General features: G+C 47.6%; 1 long non-coding RNA gene across 2 annotated transcripts; it reads left to right on the top strand.

Annotated features, from left to right (window-relative positions):
- Positions 1 to 825: 825 nt before the first annotated feature.
- LOC103248420 (uncharacterized) lies at positions 826 to 14,952 on the top strand. Of its 2 annotated transcripts, none has more exons than XR_503305.3 (3): positions 826 to 3,033; positions 5,701 to 5,861; positions 9,570 to 14,952. It is a non-coding gene; the product is annotated as an uncharacterized lncRNA (long non-coding RNA). The 2 variants fall into 2 exon arrangements; XR_503302.3 differs by having other exon boundaries at positions 11,964 to 14,950.
- The last annotated feature ends 5,712 nt before the right edge of the window (positions 14,953 to 20,664 follow it).

Raw genomic sequence — 20,664 nt, 5'->3', positions numbered from 1 at the left:
AGGCAGAGGTGGGCAGACCACGAGGTCAGGAGTTCGAGACTAGCCTGGTCAACGTTGCGAAACCCCCATCTCTACCAAAAATACAAAAATTAGCCAGGTATGATGGCAGGCACCTGTAATCCCAACTACTCAGGAGCCTGAAGCAGGAGAATCGCTTGAACCTGGGAGGCGGAGATTGCAGTGAGCTGAGATTGTGCCATTACACTCCAGCCTGGGTGACAAGAGCAAGACTCTGTCTCAAAAAAATAAATAAATAAATAAAATAAAGGCAAAGGAGAAAAACAAAGCAGGGATTGGGGCAGAGTGTGGCTCTGGCATGGGGTGGGTGGGGACTAGCTTACAGATTCCATAGACCATAAGCCCCTAGGGCTGGAAACCCCGGAAACCAGAACTGGATACATAACCTGGGTTTCAGAAATGTTAGCTGAATGACTGAGTGATGGTTGGGATGGACGGGTGGAGGCCTGGGGCTCTGTAGGCTTAGCTGCCTGGTGCCCCTCCATCTGGCCCTTCCCTTCCAGGCCTTCACCCCACTTCCATGTCTCCCACGGGAACCTGTAAACTGTCCCCATGCGTGACCTTCTTCACGGTCATCTTCTGTGCCCCATCGTCTTTGATGCAATCTGTGGCCTCCAGGCAGAACAGGCTTCAAAATTTGTCAAGCAAAGTGAAAGGAAGGCTGAGTCCTTTGATCAAAAACTATGAAGAATTTCAAGCTGAGGTGGGAAGATCGCTTGAAACCAGGAGTTTGAGACCAGCCTGGGCAACAAAGCCAGACCTTGTCTCTACCAAAAAAAAAAAAAAAATGACCTGGTGGTGTGCCTGTAATCCCAGCTACTTGAGAGGCTGAAGTAAGAGGATGGCTTGAGCTTCAGCCCAGGAGTTCGAGGCTGCAGTGAGCTATGATCGCACCACTGCACTCCAGCCTGGGTTACAGAGCTCTTGAGACCCTGCCTGCAAATTAAATAAACAAATAAATACATAAAATTTTAAAAATTTTTTAAAAACAAGAAAGGAATTTCAAGCCAGTGACGGCACAGCATGAAACTAACCACGAAGCCCTATTAAGTTCTACCCCCGTGTGACTGTGTGAGTTGCATTTCTCGGAAGCTGGCCCTTCCTCCAGGGCAGGCTGGAAAGACCTTCTAGAGATCTGCACCCAAACAACCTTTCCACCCTGGGCTCACAAACTTCACTGGGCTCTGTGCTCCCTCCACTCAAGACCTCACCCCACTTCCTGCCTCTGAGCATCTGTTCTCGCTGTTCCCTCTGCCCAGCGTGCCTTTCCACTCACCTCTTCTTGTCTTTGTGCACAGCCATGGATCAGGTGCCAGGAGAGGAGATGGAGGCAAAGCAGGCCCAGTCAGCTTTCCAGAGAAGACAGTCGCAGAGGGCGGCGGAGTGCTGGCCCAGCTGCAGCCTTGCCCCACCGCAATGCCCAAGCAGAAGCTTCCTCTGCTGCAAAATGGGGCAGCCATAAGAACCATGGTGCAGGACCTGAGGTGCAACTCTGCTAAGCTCTCTCTCTCTCTCTTTTTTTTTTAAGATGAAATCTTGATCTCTTGCTCTGTCGCTCAGGCTGGAGGGCAGTGGCAAAATCTCGGCTCACTGCAACTCTGCCTTTTGCATTCAAGCGATTTTCCTGCCTCAGCCTCCCACGTAGCTGGATTACAGGTGGGTGCCACCACGTCTGGCTAATTTTTGTTGTTGTTGTTTTGTTTTGTTTTGTTTTTTGAGACGGAGGTTTTGCTCTTGTTGCCCAGGCTGGAGTGCAATGGTGCAATCTTGGCTCACTGCCACCTCTGCCTCCTGGGTTCAAGCGATTCTTCTGCCTCAGCCTCCCAAGTAACTGGGATAACACGTATGCATCACCACGCCCAGCTAATTTTGTATTTTTAGTAGAGACGGGGTTTCTCCATGTTGGTCAGTCTAGTCTCGAACTCCCGACCTCAGGTGATCCACCTGCCTCGGCCTCCCAAAGTGCTGGGATTACAGGCGTGAGCCACCGTGTCCGGCCATTTTTGTATTTTTACTGGAGATGGGGTTTTGCCATTTTAGCTAAGCTGGTCTCGAACTCTTGACCTCAGGTGATCCGCCCGCCTCGGCCTCCCAAAGTGCTGGGATTGCAGATGTGAGCCATTGCGCCTGGCCCTGCTAAGCTCTCTTTTTTTTAAATCTACTGAGATTTGACTCACATACCATAACGTTCACTGTTTTCAAGTGTACAAGTCAGTCGATTTGGGTATATATACAGGGTTGTGCAACCACCACCACAATCTAATTTCCTAAACATTCTCCCCTAAACAGAACACTCAACCCATTAGCAGCCATTCTCCTCACGCTCCCTACCCGGGGCGGCCGCCAGTCCACTTTCTGCCAGATTCACATATGGATTTGCCTATTTTGCACATTTCATAGGAATGGGATCCTACAATATGTGGTCCTTGGTGACTGCCTTTTTTCAGAGTATCATGTCTTCAGGGTTCATCCACGTTGTAGCCTGGGTCGGTGTTTCACCCCTTTGTACAGCTGAATAGTACTCTGTTTCACCGGATAGACCACGTTGGATGCGTCCATTCAGCATATGACAGATGGGCACAGCACTTTGAGGAACCAGCTCCCAGTCTGCCTGTTGGGGGTGGGTGTGGGTGCCCGAACCTCCCACGCTGACCTTGACCTGAGATATAACCCAATGGCTGTCTCCTTTCCCCTCTGGAAAATTCCCACTCAGCCTTCAAGGTCCACTCGGAGGTCACTTGCATCCCCGCATTACCCCATATAGACTGATAATCCCTTCCTCCGCTGTGCTCCCAGTGAGGTTTCTTCCTTGTTTAAGACCCACCCGTCTCTTCCCCCTCGCCGCTCCAGGCTGAAACTGCGGTTGTCCTGTTTCTGGGGTCCTGGGTGTCTCCAAACCCTCAAAACGTTTGTGCACTGGAAAAATGGGGAATTGGCTGCACGATAATTGGCTGCCGGAGAAGCTAATTGTTTCCTTGAAGTCACAGATTTCGGACGGAGGAAAGAAGAACTGGGGTATTTTGGCGGTAGGGACGGGTGGGTAGGAGAAAGTGACCCTCCTGTAAGGCCCAGGGTGGGGGGAGGTGGGGTGGGAGCGGCGCACCGGCAGTGAGAAACGCCAAATGGCCCTGCTCTCTTTGTTCTTCATGCAACATAATTCGATGGCCAGTCCAGGCGCTGCAGCTCCCTTCCCTGCCGGCCCGGGCGCCCACGCAGGACCGCGGAAGGGCTGGGGGTCCAGGGCACAGTCTAGGTCCCGGGCGCCCGCGCAGCCGCGGGTCCTTCCCTCTGGGAAGGAGCTGGTGGAGGCTGGGGAGGGAGCGTGTGCGTGTCCCCCGGGTTCCTCAGCCCCTCTCGGCTCCCATGGAGAGCCCCAGTTCCGTCCCAGGCTCTCCCTCGGCTCCTCTTTTATTTATTTATGTATTATTTTTTTAAGATGGCGTCTCACTCTATCGCCCAGACTGCAGTGCAATTGCAAGATCTGGGCTCACTGCAACCTCCGCCTCCCCGGGTTCAAGCGATTCTCCTGCCTCAGCCTCCTGAGTAGCTGGGATTACAGGCGCGCGCCACCACACCCGGCTAATTTTCGTATTTTTAGTAGAGACGGGGTTTCACCATGTTGTCCCGGCTGGTCTCGAACTCCTGACCTCATGATTCGTCTGCCTCGGCCTCCCAAAGTGCTGGCATCCTCGGCTCCTCTTTTGCAGACGAGGAGGTGCAGGGGCGAGTGGGGAGGGCGTCCTCGGTGAGCGCGCGAATCCCCTCCAGAGTCAGCTGGGTCGGAGGGGCTGGCAGGAGAGGCCCCCCCCCCCGGGGGCGATGGCTGAAGGTGGAGGTTGGCCCAGGCTGCGCCCGGAGGGAAGAAGTTAGACTGCAGGAGGGACCGGCGGGCAGAGGCGTGAACCCCTCAGTCGCCCCTCCGGAGTGTGAAATCACCCCTTTGCCCGACGCTGGGCTGGGACTGAGGGTGGGAAGAGACGGAGCGCGGATGGCCGCCCGCTGCCCAGTGCGCTTCCCGGAGCTGGCGCAGAGCCCCGAGACCCGGAGGGAGGACCGAGCGCGCTGCGCGAGCACCCCCTGGTCGTCTGCGTGCGCTCAGCACCGAGCACCTCTTCCTGCTCCGGTAGCCTCGGTCCACCCTGCAGCCCAGCCCCCGGCCCGGCCCAGCGCCCCCAGGGACTCCCGGCCCGCCCTGTCCGGGCTGGAGCGAGAGTTCACTCCCCGGACTGACTGCTCCGAGCCCCCTTTATTAGAAGCATTCATTGTGGAAAAACAGGAAACACTGACCCGTAAAACAAAACGCTTATTAAAATCGCCTGAGATCTTGTTACTTGATCAGCATATGCTCTGCTTCCTGTTTTTGGTCTGTGCTACTTTCCATATAGTTTTTCAACTCTTTTTGTGCGCGCTAACAAAATGGAGGTCATTTGGTGTATAAGCGTCTCTACTCGTTATTTATTAACGTTTATATTTATAAAAGTTGTTTTCCTCGAGTAATAAATGCAATCTCTTGGGAAGACACCGAAACTGAACAGCGAAGCCCCCTGGCCCCTCTCCCTCCCTACACCCTTCCACGCCCCCTCTGAAAGTCAGCATGGTTGTGAGTCAGCTGTGTATTCTCCCAGTCTTTTTCGCATTTTATGTACCGTATATATATATCTAGAAATACATAGTTTTATTTTGGGGTCGCTTTAACGTAAAACAGATGGGGTTGTAGTTACAGTTCTAGAAAGGGCTTTCCCCCTACTTAACTGTGAGTTTGGAAATTGCTTGGCCTAGACCTGCCTCCCTATTTTTTTTTTCTTTCTTTTTTTTTGAGACTGAGTCTCACTCTTGTTGCCCAGGCTGGAGTGCAGTGGCGCCATCTCAGCTCACTGCAACCTCCGCCTCCCAGGTTCAAGCGATTCTCCTGCCTCAGCCTCCCAAGTAGCTGGGATTACAGGCATGCGCCACCACACCCGGCTAATTTTGTATTTTTAGTAGAGATGGGGGTTTCACCATGTTGGTCAGGCTGGTCTTGAACTCCCGACTTCGCGTGATCCGCCCACCTTGACCTCCCAAAGTGTTGGGATTACAGGTGAAAGCCACCACGCCCCTGGAATGGACCTGCTTCTTTCTTTCTTTCTTTCTTTTTTTTTTGGGACGGAGTCTTCCTCTGTCACCCAGGCTGGAGTGCAGTGGTTGGATCTCAGCTCACTGCAAGCTCCGCCTCCCGGGTTCACACCATTCTCCTGGCTCAGCCTGGGTGCCACCTCGCCCGGCTAGTTTTTTTTTTTTTTTTTTTTTTTTTTTTTTTTTTTTTTTTTTTTTTGAGACGGAGTCTCGCTCTGTCGCCCAGGCTGGAGTGCACTGGCCGGATCTCAGCTCAGTGCAAGCTCCGCCTCCCGGGTTTACGGCATTCTCCTGCCTCAGCCTCCTGAGTAGCTGGGACTACAGGCGCCCACCACCTCGCCCGGCTAGTTTTTTGTGGTTTTTTGGTAGAGACGGGGTTTCACCGCGTTAGTCAGGATGGTCTCGATCTCCTGACCTCGTGATCCGCCCGTCTCGGCCTCCCAAAGTGCTGGGATTACAGGCTTGAGCCACCGCGCCCGGCCCCTCCTTCCTTCTTAGCTGGGTAAGAGATATGCCACTCACAGTTGGAATGCACCTTCGTTTATTTCAAGGATTCTCTGTTGTCTTTAGTTTGTTTCCAGCTTTTCTCCATCCAACCCTTCAGCCCCTGTGTGCACCTGCTCAACTCCGGCCTCTTCTAGGTGTGGGGAGCGCGTGCAGAGAGGAACAAGCAGACACATTCCACCATCACGGGCTTGGGCCTGCAAGGGCAATGAACCGGGACACTGGAGGTGAGTGAGGAGGGGATATTTTATTTTCTGAGAAGAGGATATATTTGGATCATTACTATGGTTCAAATATCAGATCAAAATTAAAAAGTATCTAGAGGCCATGTGAGGTGGCTCACACCTGTAATCCCAGCACTTTGGGATGCCGAGGTGGGCAGATTGCTTGAGCCCAGGAGTTCAACACCAGCCTGGGCAACATGGCAAAACCCCATCTCTGCAACAAAATGCAAAAATTAGCTGGGCGTGGTGGCTCTCGCCTGTAGTTCTGTAGTCCTGTAGTTCCAACTACTCAGGAGGATGAGGTGGGAGGATAGCTCGAACTCAGGCAGCAGAGGTTGCGGTAAGGCAAGGTGGCACTATTGTACTCCAGCCTGGGTGACACAGCAAGGCTGTCTCAAAAAGAAAAAAGAAATACAGTATCTAGAGAAAAGTCTTACTACCATCCGTGGCTTATCTGACACATGGTCTCTCGTGTATCCGTCAGAATTTACTCATGAAAATATAAGCAAAAACGATTACCTGTATGTGTTTGCTTCCTTTCTCATGGTGAAGGGAGCACGCTATCACCAGTGCTCTGTGCTTGCATTTTAGAATCTACTTCTGCGTCTTGGTGTTCATTTCCCTTAAGTAAATAGAGAGCTTCCGGGTTCGTTAACTTTATTTATATATGTTGCCTAAAGGGACACAGTGCTCCATCATACGGATTTATTTTACCACAATGATTTGTTCCCTGTGATACAAGAGTCTTCCCAGTCTTTTGCTCCTATAAACATTGTTGCAATGAATAACTCTGTACAAAGGTCAGGTTTTCACCTGTAGGCTCATGCCTAGGGCGGATTCCCGGAGTTGTGATTGCTGAGTCAAAGCCATGTGTGCAGACAGTGTTGACGTCTTTCACCGAGTTGCCCTCTGTATTAGCGAAGACCTCCAGAGAAACAGATCCAGTAGGATATATGTGTGCACATGCATGCACACAAACACACACATACACAGAGAGAGAGAGAGAGATGGGAGGGTGGGGAGAGAGAGACTGAGATTTATGGTAAGGAATTGAGAAATGACTCCCCAAACTATGCAGGCGGACAGTCCCAAGATCCGCAGTGGGCTGCTGGAAACCCAGGAGAGCAGATGCAGGAAAAGAGCGATGTCCCCCTTCCAAGGCAGTCAGGCAGCAGGAATTCCCTCTTGCTTGGGGGAAGGTCAACCTTTGTGTTCCATTTAGACCCTCAACTGACTGGATGGAGCCCATCCGAGATAGCAGGGTCCTCTGCTCTCCTCAGTCTGTGGATTTCAATGTTCATCTTATCCAGAAACAGCCTCACAGGCACACCCAGGATCCTGTTTGACCAAATATCTCAGCACCCTGTCACCCCATCAGGCCGACACATCAGAGTAACCATCACGTCTCCCCGTGGGGATTGTCCTGTTCCATGGTCCCCTTGCCCAGGTGTGAGGGTTTGCACAGGCCTTACTAAAGTGCCTACCGAAATGTGGACATTTCCTCTGTCTGAGAAGTGAAAAATGGTGTCTTGGGGGCAGTTTGCATGTGCATTATTTTCATTGTAAGTAAACCTGAGCCCGGGCGTGGTGGCTCTTGCCTGTAACCCAGCACTTTGGGTGGGTGAGGTGGGAGGTCCTCTTGAGCCCAGGAGTTTGAGACCAGCCTGGGCAACATAGCAAGACCCCATCTCTACAAAAATTAGCTGGGTGTGGTGGTGTGCACTTGTAGTCTCAGCTACCTGGGAGGCTGAGGTAGGAGAATCACCTGAGCCCTGGAGGTTGAGGCTACAGTGAGCCATGACTGTGCCACTATACTCCAGCCTGGGCAACATGGCAAGACCTCCCCTCTAAAAAAATTAGGTGGGTGTGGTGGTGTGCTCTTATAGTCTCAGCTACCTGGGAGGCTGAGGTAGGAGAATCACCTGAGCCCTGGAAGTTGAGGCTGCAGTGAGCCATGATTGTACCACTACACTCCAGCCTGAGCAACAGAGCAAGACCTTGTCTCAAAAAAAAAAAAACTAAGCTGAGCATCTTTTTTTTTTTTTTTTTTAAGATGGAGTCTTGCTCTATTGCCCAGTCTGGAGTGCAGTGGCTTGATCACTGAGCGTATTTTTATAAACGTGGGGGCCATTTGTATTTCTTTTTCAGTATACTGCTCATACGCTTTGCCCAGTTTTGTTAGGCTGTTGCTCTTTTTATAGATTGAGCTGAAAAAAATTTATTACCAGTGTATCCTAAAAACAACAGTATTGAAATATAGTTCACCCTCTGAAGTATATTTCAGTGATTTTTAGTATATTCAAATAATGGTGCAACATGATCACAATCAATTTTAGAAAATTTTCCTTACCCAAAAAGAAACCCTGTACCATTAGTAATCACTTCTCATTTCCCCTAACTCTCCCAGCCCCTGGCAACCACTAATGTACTTTCAGTCTCTATCGATTTGCCTATTCTGGACATTTCATACAAATGGAATCGTACAGTATGGGATCTTTTGTGTCTGGTTTCTCTGCGTAATGCTTCCGTCCAGGTTGTGGTATGTGTCGGAACTTCATTCCTTTTCATGGCTGAATAATATTCCACTGTGTGGAGAGACCACATTTCGGGTCTCCTTTCAGCTATGGATGGATGTTTGGGTTGTTTCCACTGTGGTTTTATGAGTAATGATACTGTACACGTCTGTGCACAAGCTTTTTTGTGGGACATAAGTTTCCAGTTCTCCTGGGATGGAATTGCTGGAACCTGTTTCAGGAATTGCCAGAGTATTTTCCAAAGTGGCTGTACTATTTTACATTCCAGCCAGCAGAAGCAGGGCCACTATGAGGGCCCCACTTCCTCCACATCCTCACCAGCACTTCTCACCTGGAGCTTTGATTATAGCCACACTCGTGGCTGTGAAGGGGGTTTCATTATGCTTTCAAGTTACATTTCCCCAATAACTAACCAATTTGTCTTTTTATTTGCATTATTATTATTATTATTATTATTATTATTATTATTGTCTGAGATGGAGTCTCACTCTTGTCACCTAGGCTGGAGTGCAGCGGTATAATATCAGCTCATTGCAGCCTCCGCTTCCCAGGTTCAAGCGATTCTCGTGCCTCAGCCTCCCGAGTGGCTGGAACTACTAGCATGCACTACCCCACCTGGCTAATTTTTGTATTTTTAGTAGAGACGGGGTTTTACCATGTTGGCCAGACTGATCTCAAACTCCTGATCTCAAGTGATCCATCCACCTCAGCCTCCCAAAATGCTGAGATTGTGAGCCACTGTTTTTTTTTTTCTTTTTTTTTTTTGAGACGGAGTCTCACTCTGCGCCCAGGCTGGAGTGCGGTGGCGCCATCTCGGCTCACTGCAAGCTCCGCCTCCTGGGTTCACGCCATTCTCCTGCCTCAGCCTCCCGAGTAGCTGGGACTACAGGCACCCGACACTACGCCCGGCTAATTTTTGTATTTTTAGTAGAGACGGGGTTTCACTGTGTTAGCCAGGGTGGTCTCGATCTCCTGACCTCGTGATCCACCCGCCTTGGCCTCCCAAAGTGCAGGGATTACAGGTGTGAGCCACTGCGCCCGGCCCATTTGCTTTCTTCAATGTAGACTTTTCCTGTAATCAAACACTTTATTCTTTTATGGCATCTGAGTTTTGAGTCATAGATAAAATTGTCCCTGCTCTAAGATTCAAAAGAAACTTCCCCATATTCTCTTCTAGGACTGTTATGCTTTCAGGCTTTCCATTGAAAACTTGGATCCGGCCGGGTGCAGTGGCTCATGTCTGTAATCCCAATACTTTGGGAGGCCGAGGTGGGCAGATCAACTGAGGTCAGGAGGTCAAGACCAGCCTGGCCAACATGGAGAAACCCTGTCTCTTAAAAATACAAAATTAGCCGGGCATGGTAGAACATGCCTGTAATCCCAGCTACGCAGGAGGCTGAGGCAGGAGAATCGCTTGAAGCTGGTAGGCGGAGGTTGCGGTGAGCCAAGGTCACGCCATTGCACTCCAGCCTGGGCAACAAGAGTGAAACGCTGTCTCAAAAAAAAAAAAAAAAAAAAAAGAAAAAGAAAAAGAAAAAAAAGAAAACTTGGATCCACGTGGATTTTATTCTGGTGTCTGACGTGAACATGTATCAACTTTCTTCGATTTTCCCGAGGTTGTGCCGTGTGTGTTCCTGGCAACCTGGAGGAAAGGGTTTGGTCGGGCAGTGAGCCCAGTGTGGGGAGGTGACATTTGCGAAGACTGAGGACAGGAGTCACACTCTCCTCCGTTCACAGAGACCACAGACGGACAGGGATGCATGCGGAAAGGTCTCAAGGTGGGAGGAAGCTCGGCTGATTCCCAGAACAGCAAGGCCATTGTGGCTGTAGGTGCTGGGGAAGCAATGAGGACAGGGATGGGTTCCTAGAGAAGCCAGGCCACGTAGGGCCTGGTAGGTAACTGTGGAGTCTGGCTTGGATTTGGGCTCTAAGGATACCAAGGAACTGCAGATAAGATCTTTAGAACTGTTCACTTGATAATACCCAGACGGGAAACTGGGGTGTCTAAGGGTATGGACAGTTCAAATTTTGCTGCAAATTGACTGGGCATGGTGGCTCACGCCTATAATCCCAGCACTTTGGGAGGTCAAGGTTCGTGGATCACTTGAGGTCAGGAGTTCGAGACCAGCCTGACCAACATGATGAAACCCTGTTTCTACTAAAAATACAAAAATTAGTCAGGCATGGTGGCGGGCGCCTGTAATCCCAGCTACTTGGGAGGCTGAGACCGGAGAATCACTTGAACCAGGGTGGTGGAGTTTGCAGTGAGCCAATATCATAGGACTGTATACTCCAGCCTGGTGACAGAGCGAAACTCCATCTCAAAAAAAAAAAAAAAAAAAATTGTTGTAAATTGACGAATTGTTCTCCAAAAAAACCTATATTATTTTCCCTCACCTTTCACTGTATGTTATTTCTTTATCATTTGCTATTTTATTAAATATTTCTGAAGCATGGTTTTTAATAGCTGCATGGTTTCTCAAAAAACATATTTATTGAGATACAGTTGATATACAGTAAACTATACATAGAGTGTACAGTTTGATAAGTTTTGACATCTGTATATACCCGGGAAACCATGACCACAATCAACATAGTGAACACATCCATCACCCCTAAAAGTTCCTCATACCCCATTGGGGTAGCTCCCTCCTGGCATCCCCTCTGCAGGCAGCAGCCCATCTGCTTTTTGGTAATGATTGCCTGGTGCTTCTCATCATATGACTGCTTTGTAATTATTTGAGCATTACTCTACTGTTAGATGTCCATATTTATCCCATTTTTGCTATTTCAGCTAGGAAGAGACTTCTCATACATACAGATATCTTCATATACTTGATTATTTCCTTACGACAAATTCTATAACTGGTATCTCCAGACCAAAGGTTATGAATGTTAAGAATTTGGAAGCAATCTGCCCAGTCTTGTTCACAAGGCTTGCTAGGTATGACATGCACTTTCCATTTGATTTTCTTTCTGAAAAGTTGAATCATTGTAATGCCAAAAAAAAAAAAAAAAAATACTAACCCTCCAAGCGTGGCTCAGATGTTCTGCTTGGACCTAAGGGGTGGCTATTTTTGGAAAGGTCCTTTTGTGCTGTGAAGGAAACAAACATTCCCTCTTCCTTTGGATCCTAAAGTACTCCGTACCTTGGTGGAGTTTGCTGTGGGAGTGCCCAATAGCCTGCCCTCAGCCATGTCCCTTCCTACAGAATTTAGGAGACTTCTGTGACAAGGATAGTTCAACCCCCTTCAACTCCATAGGCTTCTCTGGTGGAGGCAGGGACCTCCAGAGTGACTGACAGCAGTTCCAAGGCAGGGGGAGTGGGAGAACTGGCCTCCCAGTAACCTTACCTGCCAGGGGCCCTCCACTTGCCAGGTGTGGAAACTGAGGCTTAGAGAAGGGTGAGGACTGGCCGAAAATCCCATAGCAGATGAGCAACAGAACTGGAACCAAACCCAGCTCTGCTCCACTCTGACGGCCACAATGTAGAATCTGATTTCTCTAGGATCCATATAGGATGGGCCCTATACTGTAACCTTGTCCACTCCCACTGCTGTTAAACTTGCAGGTGTTCTGTCTTGGATCCACCACAGTCAGCTAACACTGGCCGCTCAGGACAAGTGAACCAGCCAGCAGGACCCAGATCATCTAACCTGGCTGATCCTGAGATGAGACTGAACTGCTGCTGAGGACAACAGCCCTACTCTGGTCAGTCTGGAGGCTGACCAGTCTATGCACGGCTGAAGTTTGAGGACTTGTCAAGCAAGTAATGTAGCTAAAAATCTTAAGACTTAGTGGTTTTCCTGTGTGCTGTTTTCCTGTTGTTCTGTCGCTGTATTCAATCTTTTTCCCAGGTAAGGACTTCTTTTGTCCTTGCTGGAGATGAATATGCTGTACATTGTTTTGTTGTTACCCCCCTTAACCATGCTAGAAGAAACACCAAAGAAGGTGTCCCCACTGTACACATACTACTTGGTCAGGGAACAGTATAACTAGAACCCTATGGTACTACACTTATAATGAGTGTACGAGGACTCGCTTAGGAACTTGTATGTATAATCAGACCACCTATTCAATTAGTAACCCAGGAAATGGCCAGGCTTATATATGCTCTGACCCTAAGTCTTTACCTGGGACTTGGTTTGAGATTCATACTGAGTGAAAGGGAGGAAGTTTTATAAGTCAAACCCAAGCCTCTCTTCCCGGGGTGGGGGTGGGGTGCTATAGCCATATACTTTGATATTTGTCAGTTAACATCCATGAACCCAACCTATCACAGTCTCTGGTGCTACACGGTACTGTACAAACTGCCAGTACAAAATGGTATGTGCACCCCCTGTTTGCCCCTCCAAGGCCCTAGCAATAGCTTGCTGGAACTGCACAGCGCAGTTCACTGACCGTTCATCACTGCGGCTAAAACCAGTCTTGCTCATCGAAGGGCCAGCAAAACCGGATTGTAAGACAAGCACTTGCAATCCTGTAAATCTGACTATCTTAGAGCCAGATCTACCTATATAGACTGCAGGTTACTCCAAGGGATTACAAAGCTGCGGTCAAAAAGCTAAAATAACTTTGTATATTCTAAAGAGGACTCAAACCAAGCAGTCAGCCCAGCAGCAATCCGAGTCTTTAAGTCATTCTTTGAGCACATAAACCAAAAGTTACCAGAGCCTCCTCCTTTAGTCAAAAACTGATTTGCTCAGCTGGCCAAAAACATTGCCTGCAGCCTAGGCATTTCCTCATGTTATGTTTGTGGAAGGACTAACAAGGGAGACCAAAGCCTTGGGAAGCAAAATAGTTAATGTCTCAAGATGACTTTACTCTGACTGCCTCTTTCCCCAAACAGACACCCACAGGTTCAAGTGTCTAGCTCTTAAAAACTTCTATTATTAGGAGATACTGTGTTGCTCGCTAGGGAAAACTTTTAACAGACCCAGTAAGAGAACTAACCTGCTCACGACAGCAATATTATAATGAAACATTAAGGAAAACTTTGTGGCAGGGCAGACATGACTACAAAGCACCTCATCCAAATCTGTTTCTCTTCTCTACACCACACTTGGTATCAACTTGAAGCTCCAAATACTTAGGAAGCACCCCCAGTCTTTATTGTAGGCTGCAGGCATATCAACAGTTGCCAGTTAAATGGACAGAGGCCTGTGTGCTTGGAACAGTTAGACCATCTTTCTTCCTACTCCCACTGCAACAGGGAAAAACTTCAAGATATCCTGTCCATGATGAAGTTAGAAGAAGACGCAAAAGAGATACAGACACAAAGAACTATAAAAATAAGAAATTGAAAAGACACAGATTAGCTCCCTGAAAAAATAATTCAATACTATAGGCCAACTACCTGGGTACAAGATAGGTCATAGGGCTACCACACTCCTATTTACACACTTAATCGCACCATCAGATTGCAGGCAGTACTTGAAATCATCACTAATGAAACAACAAATGCATTAGATTTCCTGGCCCAGCAAACCACACAAATGAGAAACGCTACCTATCAGAACAGATTAGCTTTCGACTACCTCCTAGCCCAGGAAGGAGGAGGATGTGGAAAATTCAATCTAATTGTTGACTGGAAATCGATGACAATGGCAAAGCAATTATACAAATAACTGCAAGAATGAGAAAATTAGCCCATGGTCCAGTTCAAATTTTAAAAAGGTGATCCCCAGATTCTCTTTTTGGAGACCGGTTTTCATTTTTTGGAGAGTTCAAGACTTTAATAGGAGTAGTGCTGGCCATACTCGGAAGTTGCATAATACTCCGTTGTCTCTTACCTTTCCTTGTTAGAAGTATTCAATCAACTGTAGAGGCAATAGTAGCCAGGCAAACTGCCACTCAGCTAATAGCTCCGTATAAATATCAATCTTTGCTTAAAGAAGAAAACTCTCTTCAGGCAGAACTGAGTAGTAGTGATGCCTTTTATTAAACTTCTTTCATAAAAGGCATCAAAGGGGAGACACTGAGGCAGAAATTTAAATAATAATAATAATAATAAATACTGCATTTATTCACTCCAAGAAAAGTAAAAGCTAAGGCCCAGAATATGGCAAGGCAAAGGATAAAAAGAAAAGAACAAGTTTTCCTCTTGCCTAGCAGCTCACTTCAATAACAGTTAGAAGATAATGCTGTTCGAATAGCCAAGGCCAAAGGAATGGGCTCCAGACACTTACCTCCCTTCCAGAGCAAAGTTGAAAGATAAAAGAGAAAGACAAGTTCTTTTACTGTTACTCTTTTCCCAGGCTTCTTAAGCATGATTAGCATGATTATGTTTTACAAATATCTGTATTTAGCCAGTTCTTGTTTTTCTTTTAATGCAGGTACAAGGCCACTGGACAGGTCACAAACTATGTGATGCTATAGATTACGTGACCTGTTACTGTATGATGAACTGCTTTTATTTTGCTTCTGTAAGGTTGCTTCTAAAAACCCTGCTCTGTCTTTGTTCAGGGCTCAGCTTTCGGATGTGAATCCTCTGAGCCAGTACGTACCCAAAATAAACAAATCCTCCTGTCCTCCGTATTGGTCTCTCCGTTCCTCAGTTTACCACAACAATCATACATTGATTGAAGCTACCCCATGACTGAAGGATGTAAAATCATCTTGAAACCTGAAATACCTACAAATATCTTGGGTGCCATCAGAGAAACCCTCTAGTGGGGATGGCAGTGCCAAGAAGAGTTTCTTAACAACATGGAAATAGTTTGTACAGGATGGTGCCGCCCAGGGAAGACAGGCTACTCATCAGCAGGGTTCAGTTCAGCCCGTCCCTGCATGGCGGCAGTTCCCCCACACCCACTCATTTCGTGGTCCCAAGTGGTGGCCACGTTCAGCCAGTACACACGAGTTCTTCTGATGGGCATCAATGTATTCTACTTGAAGGAACCCACACATTTCCACAGGGCTGCACCCTACGTGACCACCCCTTCAATAAGCCAGGTTTCCACCACCCTCCTGCCTGACCATGTGGCCGCTGCCCAGGAGCCAGTAAAAACCCAAACACAGCGGCTCCCACCACTGTTCAATTATTATTTCATTGTATTTCATTTTATTTTTGAGATAGAGTCTTGCTCTATCACCCAGGCTGGGGTGCAGTGACGAAATCTCGGTTCACTGCAACCTCTGCCTCCTGGGTTCAAGCCATTCTCCTGCCTCAGCCTCCTGAGTAGCTGGGATTACAGGCGCCTGCCACCAAGCCTGCCTAATTTTTGTATGTTTTAGTAAAGATGGGGTTTTACAGCGTCGCCCAGGCTGCCGTCAAACTCCTGACCTTCAGTGATCTACCCACTTTGGCGTCCCAAAGTGCTGGAATTACAGGTGTGAGCCACTGTGCCTGGCCCACCTTTCAATTCTTCCACCACTGCCAGGAAAACACTGTGCAGATCAGCCCACCAGGCGGATTTGTTTCCACCTTCTTTGATCAGGGTGGCATCCCTCCAGACCGGATGTTTCCTATTCACCACTAACCAGGCAGCTCTTTCTTGGCCAGCTGACAGCTGTGGGGCGGGGGGCACTCCCCAGGCGATGATAAAATCCAGCAGCTCAAATGAGAATTTATGAACACAAAGAAGCAAACAATGGACACTGGGGCCTACTTGAGGGTGGAGGGTGGGAGGAGGGAGAGGAGCAGAAAAGATAACTATCGGGTTGATGCAGTTTGGCTGTGTCCCCACCCAAATCTCATCGTGAATTGTAGTTCCCATAATCACCACGTGTTGTGGGAGGGACCCAGTGAGAGGTAATTGAATCATGGGGGCGGGCTACCCCCATGCAGCTGTTCTCATGAGAGTGAGTGAGTTCTTACAAGACCTGATGGTTTTATAAAAGGCTTTTCCCCCGTTTGCTTGGCACTTCTCCTATCTGCTGCCATGTGAAGAAGGACATGCTTGCTTCCCCTTCCACCATGATTGTAAGTTCCCTGAGGCTTCCCCAGCCATGCTGAACTGTAAGTCAATTAAACCTCTTTTTAAAATAAACTACCCAGTCTCCTGGGGCACCGTAGCTCAAGCCTGTAATCGCGGCACTTTGGGAGGCTAAGGCAGGTGAATTACTTGAGGTCAGAAGTTCAAGACCAACCTGGTCAACATGGTGAAATCCCATCTCTACTAAAAATACAAAAAGTAGCCAGGTGTGGTGGCACATGCCCATAATCCCAGCTACTCGGGAGATTGAGGCATGAGACTTACTTGAAACCAGGAGGCAGAGGTTGCAGTGAGCTGAGATCATGTCACTGTACTCCAGCCTGTGTGACAGAGGGAGACTTTGTCTCAAAGTAAATAAATAAATAAATAAATAAATAACCCAGTCTCAGGTATGTCTTTATTAACAGCATGAGATACATGGGTACTGGGCTTAATACTTGGGCGATAAAATAATCTGTACAAAAGGCCGGATGTGGTGGCTCAAGCCCGTAATCCCAGCACTTTGAGAGGCTGAAATGGGACGATCACCTGAGGTCAGGAGTTCGAGACCAGTCTGGCCAACATGGCAAAACCCCATCTCTACTGAAAATACAAAAATTAGCTGGGCGTTGTGACAGGCGCCTGTAATTCCGGCTACTTGGGAGGCTGAGGCAGGAGAATCACTTGAATCCAAGAGGCAGAGATTGCAGCAAACCAAGATCATGCCACTGAACTCTAGCCTGGGGAATAGAACTTTGTCTCAAAAAAATAAAAACAATCTGTACAACCAACCCCTGCAACATGAGTTTATCTATGTAACAAACCTTCACATGTATCCCTGAACCTAAAATAAAAGTTTAAAAAAAAATCCAGCAGCTCCTCACACAGTTCCAGAGTCAGTCCTAGGGGATTCTCCTTGCTTGGGAGTCTCCTCCTTGCCTTCCCCAGGTGGCACCATCCTATGTAAACCATTTTCATGTTGTTATGGAACTTTGCTTGGCGCTGTCATCTCCATTAGAGAGTTTCTGCGATGCCACCCAAGGTGTTGTAGGTATTTCAGGTTTCAAGATTATTTTATGTCCTTCAGTCATGAGGTAGCTTCAATTAATGTATAACAGCAAGTTAGTAAATGCCCCTCCAATGGAAGTCCTCTAGTCCAAAGTCCCAGGTGGACTGGGTGTGATGGCTCATGCCTATAATCCCAGCACTTTGGGAGGCCATAGTGAGAGGATCACTTGAGTCTAGAAGTTTGAGACCAGCCTGGGCAATATGATGAAACCCTATTTCTACTAAAAATACAAAAATTAGCTGGGCGTGATAGTGTGCACCTGTAGTCGCAGCTAGTCAGGAGGCTGAGGTGGGAGGATCACTTGAGCCCAGGAGGTCGAGGTTGCAGTGAGTTGAGATCACACCACTGCACTCCAGCTTGGATGACAGAGTGAGACCCTGACTGGAAAAAAAAAAAAAAAAGTCCCAGGTGGGAAATGCTCTCAGGATGTGGCCCCAATCCCCAGGGTATGCCCCACCTGGAGATATTACACAGAGAATTTGTCCCAGCAGCACTCCAGCTTCTCTTCCACACTGTGTGGCTTGAGCAATCTCACTTGTGCCTGTTTAGCATGTCCAAGTAAAATTGCAGGTGCTATGGTTTACATGTGTCCTCCAAAGCTTATGTGTTGTAAACACAATCCCCAATGCAATAGTGCTGGCAGGTGAGGCCTAATAAGATGTTATTACATCATGAGAGTTCTGCCCCCAGACATGGATTAATATCATTATCCTGGGAGTGGTTTGTTATCAAAACAAGTCTCTCTGTCTCTCTCTGTCTGCCTTTCTCCCTGTTGCTATCCACCATGGGATGACTCAGCAAGAAGGCCCTCACCAGATGCCAGCACCTTGATCTTGGACTTCTCAGCCTCCAGAACCATAAGCCAAATAAATTTATATTTATTATATGTTACCCATCTGTGGTGTTCTCTTACAGCAGCATAAAATGGACTAAGAAAGTAAGGGAAACATTCACCAGTCAGAGCCAGTGTCTATCCCCGTAATATAATCAGGTAAGACAGAAGCAGCCACTTCACATAAAGCCTGCTTAAACACACTGTTCTTTCTACAAACTTTTACCTGAATTCCATCAACCCTTACTTTCCTAACTGTAGTCTCCTTTAGGACTTTAATAACAGGTTTTGATTTTACAATACTAGGTAGGTGAAGTGTTCCCAGCCAGACATAATATCCATTCCCATGAAACATTCAGATAAGGCTGGGTGCGGTGGCTCACTCCTATAAATCCCAGCACTTTGGGAGCCTGAGGCAGGTGGAACACCTGAGGTCAGGAGTTCAAGACCAGCCTGACCAACATGGTGAAACCCCGCCTCTACTGAAAACACAAAATTAGCCAGGCATGGTGGCACATGCCTATCATATCAGCTACCTGGGAGGCCAAGGCAGGAGAATTGCTTGAACTCAGGAGGTGGAGATTGCAGTGAGCCGAGATTGCACCACTGTACTTCAGCCTGGGCAACAAGAGCAAAACTCCATCTCAAAAAAAAAAAAAAAAAAAAAAAAAAAAAAAATTAGATAAAGGAGACGCAACTTCTTTACATAGATTGTGTAAGCATTCTGACTTGCAGCAGCAGCAGCACTTACATTTTTGTATTGTCTCAGCCTAATTGCAGTTCGAGTCAGGGACTCACCAATGGCTTTGGTACCATGGTGCATGGGGCTCCTCTATCAAGGTGTCTTGGAAACTTCTCTTCACCCCCTGACTATTTTACCCTCTCTTATACAAAAGGCTTTGGGTTCCCAGTAGGGGGTTGACCCAAGGGACCCTGGTTCTTTCATCAATTTTTATCTTTATTAATCTGCCTATCATACCGGGCAATTTCAGATCATATTTCTCATTGTAATCTTTGCCCTCTGACTTAAAATTTCTCCAAACTGAGATAAATACTGCAAACGAGTTTGGAGGCCTTTCATGTTGAGGCAGCAGCGAAGGCTGTCTTTGGCCCACCCAACCTTCCGTAGTGTTCTATTAAGACCTTTGTTGTAACCTACCAATGTTCACGTCATTCATCTCATTTCCTAATAATCATCTAAAGATGTCCACCCTGTCTCCTCTTTCTTTTCCTCTAGTTTATATACCCTTATATATATTTCCTTTATTCATTTGATTATTTATTTATTTATTTATTTATTATTATTATTTTTTTAGATGGAGTCTCACTCTGTTGCCCAGGAGGGAGCGCAGTGGTGAAATCTCGGCTCATTGCAATCTCCACCTCCAGTTTAAGCAATTCTCCTGCTTCAGAGCCTCCTGAGTAGCTGGGATTACAGGCACCCGCCATGTCCAGCTAATCTTTTTGTGTTTTTATTAGAGATGGGATTTCACCATGTTGGGCAGGCTGGTCTTGAATTCTTGACCTCATGTGATCTGTCCGCCTCAGCCTCCCAAAGTGCTGGGATTACAGGCATGAGCCACTGCACATGATTTTTTGTTGTTGTTGTTTGTTTTGTTTTGTTTTTTTGAGACAGGGTCTCACCCTGTTAGCCAAGCTGGAGTGCAGTGGTGGTGCAATCATGGCTCACTGCACAGCCTTGGTCTCCCGGGCTTAAGCAATTATGTTGCCTCAGCCTCCTGAGTAGCTGAGACCACAGGTGTACTCCTACCACCACGCCTGGCTAATTTTAAAAAAATTTATATATATATTTTTTATAGAGATGGGGTCTTCCTATGTTGCCCAGGCCGGTCTTGAACTCCTGGGCTCAAGCCATCCTCCTGCCTCAGCCTTCTAAAGTGCTGGAATTAGAGGCTTGAGCCATGGCACCTGGCTACTTTATTTCTTAATAAACTTTGTCCTTTGAGTCTTTTGACTCTCCTCCCCTCTGCCTTTCCCCATTTTCTTATTAATTAATTTGTTTTTATTAGTATCTGTAACACCCATGAGGTGAAGCTGAGAGCAAATTCAATAAGGTTTCTTGGACTGTTGCTGGATTTACAGCACTGAGGTCACATGAGGTGCCCATGCAGAAAGGTTCCTCTTATGGCCAGGCGCGGTGGCTCACGCCTGTAATCCCAGCTCTTTGGGAGGCCAAGGCGGGTGGATCACGAGGTCAAGAGATTGAGACCATCCTGGCTAACATGGTGAAACCCTGTCTCTACTACAAATACAAAAATTAGCTTGGTGTGGTGGCACACGCCTGTAGTCCTAGCTACTTGGGAGGCTGAGGCAGGAGAATCGCTAGAACCCAGGAGGCAGAGGTTGCAGTGAGCCGAGATCAGCCACTCCACTCTAGCCTGGGTGACAGAGAGAGACTCCGTCTCAAAAACAAAAAACAAAAAACAAAAAAACC

The sequence above is a fragment of the Chlorocebus sabaeus genome, chromosome 1, assembly GCF_047675955.1.
Source record: "Chlorocebus sabaeus isolate Y175 chromosome 1, mChlSab1.0.hap1, whole genome shotgun sequence".
NCBI classification, from domain to species: Eukaryota; Metazoa; Chordata; class Mammalia; order Primates; family Cercopithecidae; genus Chlorocebus; species Chlorocebus sabaeus.
This window is presented reverse-complemented; position numbering and strand designations above follow the sequence as displayed.